General features: G+C 31.8%; 1 protein-coding gene across 4 annotated transcripts in view; it reads left to right on the forward strand.

Moving 5' to 3' along the window:
* LOC128167891 (uncharacterized) overlaps nucleotides 1-13,270 on the forward strand; it is a 93,351-nt gene that overhangs the window by 2,626 nt on the left and 77,455 nt on the right. For 2 of the 4 annotated variants that reach the window (XM_052833863.1, XM_052833871.1), the window contains exon 2: nucleotides 859-968. The gene's annotated coding sequence lies outside the window, so the exon portion shown is untranslated. Of the gene's footprint in view, nucleotides 1-858; nucleotides 969-8,611; nucleotides 8,961-13,270 lie in introns of those variants that run through there. The other 2 variants (XM_052833862.1, XM_052833869.1) reach the window with 1 other exon arrangement.

The following is a 13,270-nucleotide window of genomic DNA, read 5'->3' on the forward strand; positions in this document are numbered from 1 at the left end:
GTAATTCTATAATAAATTCCTTTAGGCTGACAGATTTATATTAAAGTTTGATTGTTCATTTACCAAATTTCCCAAAATACATATTACGTGTAATTCATAGCTGAATTAAACCCAGAGAGTATTGTCATATAAACCCAGAGAGTATTGTCATATAAACCCAGAGAGAATTGTCATATAAACCCAGAGAGTATTGTCATATAAACCCAGAGAGTATTGTCATATAAACCCAGAGAGAATTGTCATATAAACCCAGAGAGTATTGTCATATAAACCCAGAGAGTATTGTCATATAAACCCAGAGAGTATTGTCATATAAACCCAGAGAGTATTGTCATATAAACCCAGAGAGTATTGTCATATAAACCCAGAGAGTATTGTCATATAAACCCAGAGAGAATTGTCATATAAACCCAGAGAGTATTGTCATATAAACCCAGAGAGTATTGTCATATAAACCCAGAGAGTATTGTCATATAAACCCAGAGAGTATTGTCATATAAACCCAGAGAGTATTGTCATATAAACCCAGAGAGTATTGTCATATAAATCATTTAAGTTACAGCTGGTTTTGGATTTTTACCAATATATGTAAAGTTAAACATGTACTGTAAGTTTTGAACAGTTTTGTACAGCTGATCAGGATTGTCTTTTAGACCCGGGGGGGGGGGGGGATTCCCCCATAGATATTGCCTTAATTACCCAGCTATTATTGCATTTCAAATGCAATGTAGCTATAAGCAAGACTCCCTGACCCCCCTCACCTTTTTCATTTCTTCCTTCAGTTTTTAGAGACAACCCTGACTGATATATATATAATTATGATATTGTTGTAGAATGTTTTTAATTTTGATATTTCAGTCTTCTGAACTGTCAATGATGAAAAACCCCACGTTCAATTTCCTTTGCAACAAACTGTACAGAACTAGTTTACTAGGATGAAAAAAAGGAAGAAAAAATGAAGAAAAAAGGTTTGTGTTACAGAGAAAAATATTTTGCAGTTAGCACACAATTTCAATTTTTATACCAAATTTAAGGCTTCTCAGATAAAAAATATATTATTTTACAATTTGAAAGCATCAAATATAGATAAATATATACATCATAATTACATTATACAAGCAACAAATTTGGATCAATGTCAACTGATGCATTGTAGCGTGTTTTCCCCTCGTAGTTAGTTATTACCCAGGGGACTGAGGCTTAATGGATTGTTGTCATTTACCCACATTGTAACCCAGTGTTTTAGTATCCAGTGAAAGGAACTAATGACTGACTGTCTCCTAATTATTGATATTTTGTCGTCTCGCAAATGCCTCAATATAGAAGGTTTAATGAAGTGTAATAGAGGGCGATCCTTATTTTTCTAGAGTAGTCGATAGGAAATTATCTAGGCTTATACAGAAATGTAAAAAAGTCAAATGAGGTTCAAAGGGTAGAAAAGTATTAAATGTTGAAAAGTCAGAGAAGCATTAAAGGATCAAACTGTCATTTTTAAAAAAAAAATAATTCCGAGTCGTGTGAATTTTGTTCTAAGTGCATGAATATGATGAAGAGCATTTTTGCTCACTTTGGCAAAGTCATCCTAACAATGGTTTTGGTGTCCAGGGTTAATGTTTTTCGCAATTTTTTTTAAAGCATAAGAGTTTAAATTCAGGATGGTCAGTATTAAAATGATAATGATTATTGGTGCACACAATGCCTCAAAGTTTTTTGAAGAATTATTAATTTAGATTGAATTGCATAATACACATGCCACTTCTCACTGCCATTGAAGTAATTTAAAGCATATATATTGAAGATATTTTTCTATGTTTATTATTTAGCCATTTTTGCAATAAATTAATAAGGGAATAATCAATCAACCACACAAACTTGAATTTAAGGTCTTTCTATTGTAGCCAAAATTTATTATTTTTTTTTTTTAAATACGATTGCATAAAGAAAATATTCACTGTAAAGATGTTCTGTCTCTAAATCACATTTAATTTTCAGAATTTTTCAAATAACTGTATTTGTTTAATTTGATTTACTTTGTCTCATTTTCATGAAGTGGTAATTTATATATCCAAATTTTTATTTAGGCTGTCCAATGTTTAATTATATATTTAACATTATCCGCAAGGGTTTATGGAAGGTTTATAATGAGAAATCATCATTAAAAATCAAAGTACTGAAGTACTGAAAGCCGGGCTCTTTTGGTGAAAAAAACCAACCCCCTATTTTAAATTTTATCTTTACCAGGTTGATTAAATGTTTTGCAACTAAATACATGTAATGTAATCTGTAGAAATATGAAATGTTTAGGGCCTTTATGTATTATATATCGAATACTCAACGAAATTGTTTCCACAACTGACAGGAAAGATTATTAAACAGCTAGTCTACATGTTGCTTGAATACCGGTACTCCCTGTATTTGTTTTACTGTAAATAAATAAAAATCACTTGTTTGACAATTTTCTTTTTTTTAATTTTATCGCCCTTCCTCGTAGGTTTGGTATTTTGAAGGTAACGTTAAATGTAGAATTAACTTTGGGCAGCCTCAGTAAAAATATGGAAGCATTCAAATTTTAGAGGCATTACCTTAACTAAAAGCTTGCTTACAAAAGAAATTCTCTGGTAACGATTTGTGGTATTAATGAGTACCGGTACATCAATTAAATGAAGTGGAAGATAATTTCATACAACAGTATCTGAATAATTATTGCCCATAAACCTTAACGTCATTGAGCAGGGAGTTTGGTAATTCTCTAAAAACCTCATAATGTGCTTTAAGTATAATTATATCACTCCAAAAGAACCTGATATTCACACTTAAATTACCTGTAATTTTTGAAATTGTTTTAATTGAATTCCAATGAAAGTGCATAAAGTAATCAAGAAATCAATATTAAATGTAAGTTATCTCTCTATCTTGCAGATGATATTATTTTATAGCCAGGAAATTGCTGTGAAAATAAATCTCAAATAGTAAATTGTTGACAGGCTTGCACAATCAATAACATTATTAATGGACAATTGGTTTGCATTAATTGTTGGACTTGGTAGTACAAGATGTTTCATGGATATTGAGCAGCTAGCACATCAGGGTGAATCAAGGATTCTTAATTTGCATATTGTATACAGTTTGCCGAATGTACTGAACTACCTTAATGATTAAAGATGGTATAGTTTCAAGTGTACCTGTTTTGAAAAAATTATCATGAAAATAAACCAGACTTTAATCTGTTCCCTCCCCCCTTTTCCAGTTCAAATTCTTGATTTTTAGGACTTATTTTTGCTGATAATTAACTAATGGTAATAAAAACAATAGGCCCACAGACCTTTACGGTCACCTGAGTACCAAAGACAAACAGCAATAGGTTACTGGTTGACTCAGGTGAGCTAAAAAAATAATTCCCAAGTTTTGACATAATTACCGTAGTTTAGGTACAATAATTATATAAATATCTGAATCAACTGACACTTCTCACCTGATTTACCCGTATAAAAGCACAAAAAAATTGAGTCTACAATTTTTTGTAGAAGATGGGGTGCCGGTATAGATGTGATATTCAACAAAAACTATGATCAATAAATTCTGCCTGACATCTTAAGTTCATACAGCTGCTTACAAAATCAAATCGTGATTTGATCTATCCAGTTTCAATCAATAGTTTATGTGTGAATTCATTGGTACACATGCATTCCTTGAACGTTTTAAATCTACCTTCATATGCATAATTAATTAAGCTATGTTCAGTTTATGAAGTGACAATGTTCATTTAGAAAAGTTTAGATTTTTAAGTGACAATGTTTATATCCATATAGCTATAGTGCTTGAACTTTATTATGTCTTATTTTATCCTGTTGAGGTTGAACCAGCATGGATTCCAGTTGTTTTAACTTTGCTGCTTTGAAGCAGTCGGACTGCAATAAGATAGTTGTAGTTTATGATCAATATATGGAAGATGTGGCGTTATCTTTTATAAAATGTACCGGTACTTATTATATTTTTAGTACTCACTTTACATGAACGAATAAAGATATTAATATTCATTCAAAGAGGGATATAAAATATAACCAATAAAATGTTTTCTTTTGACTGGTTCATACTGGTAGATCATTTGCATAGTATTTACATAGCCCACTAATACAGGTTATGTATTTTTTTGGCACCGCTCACCATTTTCATACCTGCATTTTATTTTTTGATTAAATTTACAATCCATATACCATGATAGACTTATCTTAAAGCTGTTTTTTAGTATTGTAAGATATATTTTATCACATATTTTCTTTCATAAGATTGCCCAGGAAGGCTATGATAACAGGTGTCTCAATTTTTATGTTATACATTAATGTTACTTGATGGGGAGGGTGTGTTCCAACCTCGTTAGTAATGAAGGTTATTGTAATGTGTGCCACAGTTTCTCTGCAGAAATGACGCAGTTTAAAAGATGATAGATTTTAAGTTATTGTAGATATTTAAACAAATCAAAATATAATATGGTGCACAAAAGCTTTTGAACATAATCATATATATTTCTTGCTTATTTAGGTTTCCATATTTCATGTATAAATTGATAAATAAAAACAATTTTATCCATTAAAAGTTCGTAAATATGGGTTAACAATGCTTTGTTTTGTCATTCAAAAAATGTAGATAACCGTTCTGTAATTAATTGTCAGACTGTACAATACATAATGGATCTTATCACTTAAATAACACTATATACTGTTTACAGAAAAATATTCGCCTCTTCATCAGCGTGCAAATTGAAGAGTGGGCGAATTCTTATGTCTCATATATTTCTTTTAAAATACAACAGTGTCTGGGCAAATTCAAGACGGAGCGAAACTGTTTGCAAGTGTAGAAGGGCAAAAATCACACGGGGCAAAAATCACACTGTATACTTTATTAAGGAGAAGTGCAGGATATATACATGTAGGTTGATAATTAACAATGACATACTGTTTCTCAGTGCAGCAGCCCCTACCCCCTCAGTATTTAGACCCAGGGGCAAATTTGACATTTTCCTGTAAATAAAAGATAGATTTTAAGTGCTAGTAATTAAAGCTTGGAAATATTTGATAAAGGAAATCAATATATGAATTGTTTTAACCACTATTAACTTTAGAATAACAATGAATATGTTTTGCTACTGGCCATCTTGTTTTGTAATTCTGTTTTAAATAATCACTGATATTTTGGATGTAACTTCAATTTAAAATTTTTGGCATTCTGGAACCAAACTGAGGTTCAAGTGACTCATAACTCTTTCTGTTGTGTGTCGATCCATCTGTTAAATTTTTACAAATTTTATAAAAAAAAAATTCTCTAGAACCACAGAGCGAATTCCAATAAACAACATTAGTACAAAACACTCTTTGCCCTTTGTCTAATGGAATCAACCTAAAAGTATATATTTACATTTGCAAATATGTTTCCTTATATGAACCTATAGAATAGAGAAAACGTTCAATTCTCTATAAACTTTTTCTTGTCGTCACAATGATCATAGTACGCGCTTATCGCTTGGATTATTGAAAACATAAAATCTCGGTAATTTTAACAGTTCGGAATGATTTGTCTATTTCAAACGTAAATATAAGTAATAAACAGCAATGTTAAAAAGTTCACCGGGATATGAACCCTTTGGCTTCACAGACTTCATATCCTGGTGAACTTTTTAAATTGCTGTTTATTTCTTATTAATAAATATATGGTTTAATGTTTCAAAAATCTTTTTTTTTCAAGAATCAGATAGCAATATATTTATAATTTTTGTTGTCAGAATGAAAAAGTATAAAAAAAAATATCTTTGATGTTTGGTAGATTATGTTCTAACAATGGCCCCTGAGGTCAGGAAGGGGCCCCAATTTGGCTCAAAGTTCATCATTGATGAAATGAATAAATTTCATGATCATGATCATGAGGGATGTTAATTTTAAAATTGCTATAACCTATTATACAATGAAGAATTTTTATATGTATATACATACCGGTACAAAAAAAACCTGAGTTTAGAGAAGGGTCACACCCAATGGGAATAGTAGCTAGAAGGAGGGGGGCTTAGTTACATAGAACCGGTGTTTGTTCCCGTTTTGCACACATTTGAAAATTAGGTATCGAAAAAATGTGTGCGAAACAGGAATTTGACCAGGTGAGATAATTGCTTAATTGCTATAGTCTATATCACAATTCCTGCGAGGGCAATTGACAATAAAATAAATAAAACATATCTACTCGCAATTGAAATTTACATGTATTTTATGTTACAATATAACTTGCATAAAAGCACATTTATATAATAATTGACATCCATATTAATGAGTTTGATTTCAAACATCAATTTGGTCATGAACAATTTCATTATTTGTTTAAACAAGAAAGATTGTTGCAAAAATGTTGAATATGTAGCGCCTTTGTTTAACTTACTGCCTATAGAAAGTACATGTACATGCTAAAAGTTTGGAGAGAAAATATCATATGTTAATATTTAATTATTGCTTTTGCTGACATAAATGGAAGAAATATGTCTAGTGAAAACGCCGCTAAATATTTTTAATTTATGTTGTGTTATATCTTGAATAATCGAAGAAAATAGACAAACTGTATGATGATAAATAGGCAATTTTATATGCATGCTTCAAAAACTGTAAAGATTATTTCACTAAACCTATCAAATGTAGACCTAATTCATGCATTTTCAACCTTTTTCAGTTTGAGATATTAAAATAATATTTTTGTTTGATTTTTTATGTATTTAACCTCTGATTTGTAAAACTAGAAAGTGACCAGCCATATACTAAAGCGGCGATGTCATAAGAACTACTGTCAAGGTCGCTACTTCGAAGATTGAAATATTTTGTGATAAAGATCTGTTTTCTTTCATAATATTCTTTCTGTTGATACCAAACAATTAATTATAAACATGCGTTTTACATAATTTGCAACCTAATTGTAAAAAGATGCACGGAGTACCCCATATGACTGTCTATGTAGTTTTCCCCTTCATCATATAATTATCCATTGAATCAGCTTCCAATTGGCTTTGAACCAGCAATTTTTCCCAATTCATCTGGTTTTATATTTAAGGTAAATGGACAAAAAATGTAAAAGTCAATTCATCTAATCTAATCATTATTTTTTTTATCAGACTTTTTAAATATATCATTATCTTTATTTTATCATATTTTATTTAGACATAAAACACAACAAAATATCTGTATACTTCTTGTTTTATCGTTAAGGCACTGATAAAACACAGGTAAAAATCCAGGTAAAATCTTTGACTGAAAGCAGACTATAATTGCTATCACAACACAAATCACACCTATTGTTCCATACCCAATTTTCAAATGTGTGCAAAACGGGAACAAACCATAGAACCATGCAAGCTTGTATGAAGAATTTTATCTATATGATCAGGATTATTGGCTGAATCTATGTGTTGATAGAGCCAGTATCAGTGGGAAAAAAAATTAAGTTTAGATTGGTGGACTTTGAATTATAAAACAAAATTTAACTTATATTTACCTCCAGTGGAACAATATATGTGTTGGATGAGTCGATTTATTGCCCTTTATTTTTCTCTCATTAAAAAGCATTGCCTCCTTAAAATATAATTTGCCACAACAGAGTTCATATTGAAAGTTCATTTTCATGTTATTGTAAATATATATTTTTACTTTTTTGATTTTGGGAAATAAGTCTTCATTAAGAGTGCAGTCACATGATGCGATATTTCATCCAACTTTCCATCTAATTTTCACATCCAATTCACTTTCAACTAAAATCGTATTATTTGATCACCTAAGTTGAAAGCAAAGTCGGAAAATCTATTGAAAGTCTGATTGCCTCAGATTTTCAGTAGACTTTCTGTTAATGAGAATCGTGACGTCACAATGACTTTTTCCTGTAATATTTCAATTAAACTTTTTCAATATAATCATATTGAAGTGATGGAAAGGTCGATGTTATGTCCTATCATGTGACCACCTCAACAATTGACTTGCCTGAGGAGGTCGATTTGAAATTGGACGTAAAATTTCTTCACGTGACTGCACCTTTATGCTTTAAAATGCAAACAATTGTAGCATACAGGTACCGTTATGGGCAAAATTTGACAAAAATCTTTTAATTAAATTCGTTTAATGAAACAATTTATAGAAATTAATCCCAATTTAAGTTACCGTATATCTCTTGTCAAAGGGACACAATTTTTATACATCACGGATGCAATTGAATATGAAAAAAAAGATCAATCTACACAAAGGATTGCAGAAAACTAGGATAATGAGATCTTACTTTAAGATGTCCCATATAGATTTCACTTTTTTTTAAAGATACTAAAAAGAAAAATTGCTATTCATGAAAAATATGCTACACATAAAAATCAATGTTTGATGTTAAAACTTTCTTATTTTTCATGTAAGAAAACTAGCTGATTGTGTGGGGCAGTATCTAAGTCCTATGTACTTATTTCTGTTGCAGTCAACAAGCTTCTGATGTTAATATTAGTACTTAGCACCTATTATCTTTCTGATCCAGTGACTTTGAGATCAACAATTTTCACTGCCTCTGGGTAAAGGCTATTGAAATCCAATTTGGCATGTAATAATGACCATTCCCCCGACCAAAACTGTGGCCTCCTTCATTGAAATTCACGGGTGACTAATTCACTACTGGACATTATAATGAAGAGTCTGGCTTTGGCGACGCATTGATCACAGCTTAATGTGCAATATGAGAGTTTGACACTGTATAAAGAGACATCACAGTCTTAAAGGCCTGCTCAGTGTATTGGATATTTGTGTGTGCTCAGTGCTCTCTGTCATAAAGCAGATGCTGGTGCTGGTTTAGCCATGCTAGAGAATTAGCAGATCAAGACTTCAGTCCTTGGATGTGTTTAAAGAATGGACAATTTCTTGAGAGATGTATTTTATCATTAATTTCTGAAGTTGGAACTCATCAAGGTAAAAATTATTTGAGAAAATCAACAGCATGTTAATAGCACGTTATAACAGCAGTTGGATGTCCTAATGTTTACTAAATCTTTGTGTAACTTTCAAAAAAAGTTGATTTTCGTTCCTGGTAATTATCCCAATGAAGTTTCATATCCACTTTTGAAATTGAAAGGTTGTGCAGGTCTATACATGTATTCATTTTGGTACAGTCCCTGCTAAATGCACTTAAATAGGGTGTTTCAGTAATATGATTGTGTATGTTTAGATTAATAATATATGATGTTATGGGGTCTTTTCTTAATGAAATGTACATTAGATACATCCAAAACGGAGAATGGAATGATAAGAGAAAGTACATTTTTCTGAATGTAACTTTATTTTCTTTATCATTATGTGATATGCCTAGCTACCTGTCAAGTGATTTTACCGATAGATAGAAACAGATAGGTAGATTATAGAGAAAAAATTTGGTTTAAGAGGTACGAAATTATGATTTATGCAAGTTTTTTGTTTATGTAATACGGGTATGTCAGTTAGTACGAAAGGACAGGGTTTTTTGGGAATTGAAAATCATAAACCTTACAATACCATAACAGTATTAGAAAGAAGCTTTGTTAGATTATATTCAATTCAATTCAATTTATTGACAAAAACCACATGTGACGCAAGTAATACATACAGTATACAAATAATATTAGTACATAGATTTTCTTACGTAAAATGCATCACCCATAAAGTTACAAATATTTCTTGTTGATTTAACATCTGCTGGGTTAAGAACTTTATAAGATGTACATGTGTTATTAAAAAGTGAACAGTATTCACTTCGTAGTTGTTTATAAAGAGGACATAGAAATAAAAAATGATATTCATCTTCAACAACAGTGTGACAATGAATACAATATCTTTCATCCCTTGGAATAATAGGGTTACAATACCTGCCAACCTCTATACTGTAGAAGCAAAAATATTTGTTGGGATTTAATTTTGTTATTTTCATTGGCAGAAAAAATCAACAAAATTAAATCCATGACTAATTTTTAACCCAAGTAATAATGAATACAAAGAGATTACAATATGACGAAATTAAATGCCAACGAAATTTTATTTAGTTAAAAATACAACAAAATTTTGACCCAATGAAAATATGTGCTTCTACAGTAGATATTTGATTTAGGAAGTATATATATAAAGTAAAGATTTATGTTAAGTTTTTTTTTTTCACTTGATAAGAAATCTATCATTACAAAAATGAAATTTGTTTTGTGCATTGAAAACTATAAACCTGATCGACAGTATCAATTTTTTGGATTGACTTTTTTTTCATCAAACAGAACATTTAGTTGCTAATTAATGGATAAAGAACATCATGATTAAATTGAGATGAGTTTCACTCTTTCACCAAATAACATTTTTAAAATACCATTAATTCCAAAATTCAATTTACCAATATGCTCAAACGTTTGTATGTGGAGTTAATTTAGCAAAAATTGACACATTTAATTGTGCTCGAGTAATAAGTTGCTTTCCAAAAAATTCTTTTGATCAGGAAAAGTCAGCCTTGGTAAATATTGAGTGCCTAAATACATTTCCTATTGTATAAGGCAGCTACTGTACATGCTAAATATATACTGATATGAATTTCCTTTCAAAGAACTGTTACTTTTTCCTTTAAGTCCAACCAACCAACCAACCCCCCCCCCCCCCCCCCCCAAAAAAAAGGAATAAAAATATCCAAATATAGCCTGTCACATAAAATGATTCAGTGCAAAGCTATTTTATAATATATTCAATTTTGTATGTAGTGTAGATATGAATCTAAGATACAGATACATGTATAATATATGCTTGCTGAACTGAATGAGATATGAAATGAATTTGAATCTGCTTATCTGTAGCACAGATATAGTCACTGAAAAGCTAGTAAAGTTGAATCCTTCTCTGCGCCATGAAAATGCATAGGGCCGGTGCTTATTATTCCCGGTTTCATGGCATCATGCAAATGAGAGTTATTGCTTCCCCCAGGATGGGACACCAGTCCATTGCAGGTTAACTTCCAGTAGCTTTTTTCACAAAAAATCTTACGATTGATTTTTATCGTAATTAAGTGAAAACTTAAGTTTTTGTTCATTTTCACAAAACATATTAAGGGATTCTTACGTGTAAAATTTGTTGTAACTTTACGATAGCACATACCTTCTCTTAATTGTTTCAAAACTGTAAATAATAATCATATTATGTAAAATATACAAGAAAAACAGCTAAATTTAATGTTTTGAGCCGCATTATACTGTTATTTTGCTTTATATAGCAGTTATTGTTGAAAAAATACACAAAAAAATTCTCCAAAAATTTTTACAGCAAATTTTTCTCTTCAGATTTACCTACGTCACACTAAACACACATTGTGATTGTGAAGTCATATTTTGATTTCTACTACATAACATTGATTTCACTCGATGTAAGTGGTATATAATTTCAGTTTTGCATCTAATTTATGAGAAATTTGGTTAATTTACTGTAGATTCCTTATTTTACGCAAGTACTTAATTCTGCTATTCAAGGATTTACCATCAAATCGCGAGAACATAAAATTGCGAATGCCAAAATTTTATCTTAGTTTTATGTTGTTTACATGTGACCCAAAATTAAAAGCAAGATTTTAAAATTCGCAAGACGGGCTTCTTGCGATTTTACGCGGATATTAAGGTGCCTCACTACACCGTGAAATAGTTTCTCAAATCAGCAGAAAATTACTTGATTATGACAGAAAGCATGATGGATAAAAAGTATATATGTCAAATAGGCGAAAAAATGTACAATTTTAGATAAAAAAATGATGTTTTCAAAAATTTCATTCAGTAAACATAAACAAAAGACCCAGGTGGATTCGAACTCATGACCTGCGGTTCACAAGTCTGATACTTTAACCACTGAGCTATGACAATATACATCTGATTCGATTGATACAAACAGTTTAACAAAACATTTGAATCGCCATCTTGTGACGTAGTGTCTTAAAAAGTATAAGTCTCGGTGTAGTGAAGTACCTTAATTCCTCGCGTTTAATTAGGAATTTACAGTATATGTTTTTCCTGTTTTATAAGAATTATTAAGTGAATTCAAATTGATGCTAGGGAAAGGATAACTCGTAAGTAAATTCTTAAGTGAAACCTGTTAAACCCTGTCACACCGGATCTGCTTCCTCACGGCAATCCCGCTGCGTCCTTAAATAATGTAAAACGCCAAGGTAAATGCAGTAGAGTCTCCTACAGCGCAGTAACAACATAACGGCATCTTCGTTCATCGGGGTAGAACATTTTAGAACGCCATGCAACGGCGCGCACTTTGAACATGCACAAAGTGCGCGCCGTGGCTCTGCGTTCTAATAAACATGCCGTAGAAGCGTAGTGAGGTTGCAGGGACAACGCCGTAAGGTCTCCAACAGCGCCACGACAGCTCCGTTCGCGCGCTCAAGGAACACAGCTAATCGCAGTGTAGACGCAGTGATAAGTCAATTGCGCTTGCACTGAGACCTCTCGGAGTCCTTTGAGATCTTACTGCGTCTCTATCGCGGTCTCACTACGCATCCACAGCGTTTTAACAAGTTGTTTTTCATTTGGTTGCGTTCACACAGCGACCCCAAAGAGCTATTGCTGCTTTCATTGGGCTCTCTTCACGTTTCTTCTGCGTTTATTAGCGTTTGTACCACGCTCTCACGGCGTCTCTAGTGCATTGTCATCAAGACCACAAAAACTCGAAAAAATGACTGTTGCACAATAGCAAGCGATGTAGTAATTATCAAACTGGATGTGGATGACTATGTAAAATTTAAGTAGCATTTGATATTATTCTAGGACCTATCAAAGGACATAGTTGAAATTCATGTCATTTGGTTCCAGTGTTTTCACATCTTTTCTATGTTATCTAACAACTAATAACGGATCTTTCTTATAGATCTAACTACTAAGAGTTTTGTCCTAGTCCTTCACAAATTAATTAGAAGTAGTTATGTTTCAATTACAATGTACCAATTCATCAAAACAAAACAATTTTTTATCTTTTATTTACTAGTTGTAAATTCTTGTTTGTTTCCCATACAATTGCACAAATTATTATTAATCTACCAAGAATTAAAAAACATCTTGTGAACGCAGTCAGCGCCCAGAGCACGCCTTGGACACGCGTTAAAAACTCCTGGCACATCATGAGCGCTCGGCGGACACTCAGCAAGAGTGCAGTCAATCGCCAAGTAGAACTCTGTGGAAACACAGTTACACGCCGTCGGAGCTCCGTAAGAACGCCTCGGTCGCCGTCAG

This window comes from Crassostrea angulata, chromosome 10 (genome assembly GCF_025612915.1).
Source record: "Crassostrea angulata isolate pt1a10 chromosome 10, ASM2561291v2, whole genome shotgun sequence".
NCBI classification, from domain to species: domain Eukaryota; kingdom Metazoa; phylum Mollusca; class Bivalvia; order Ostreida; family Ostreidae; genus Magallana; species Magallana angulata.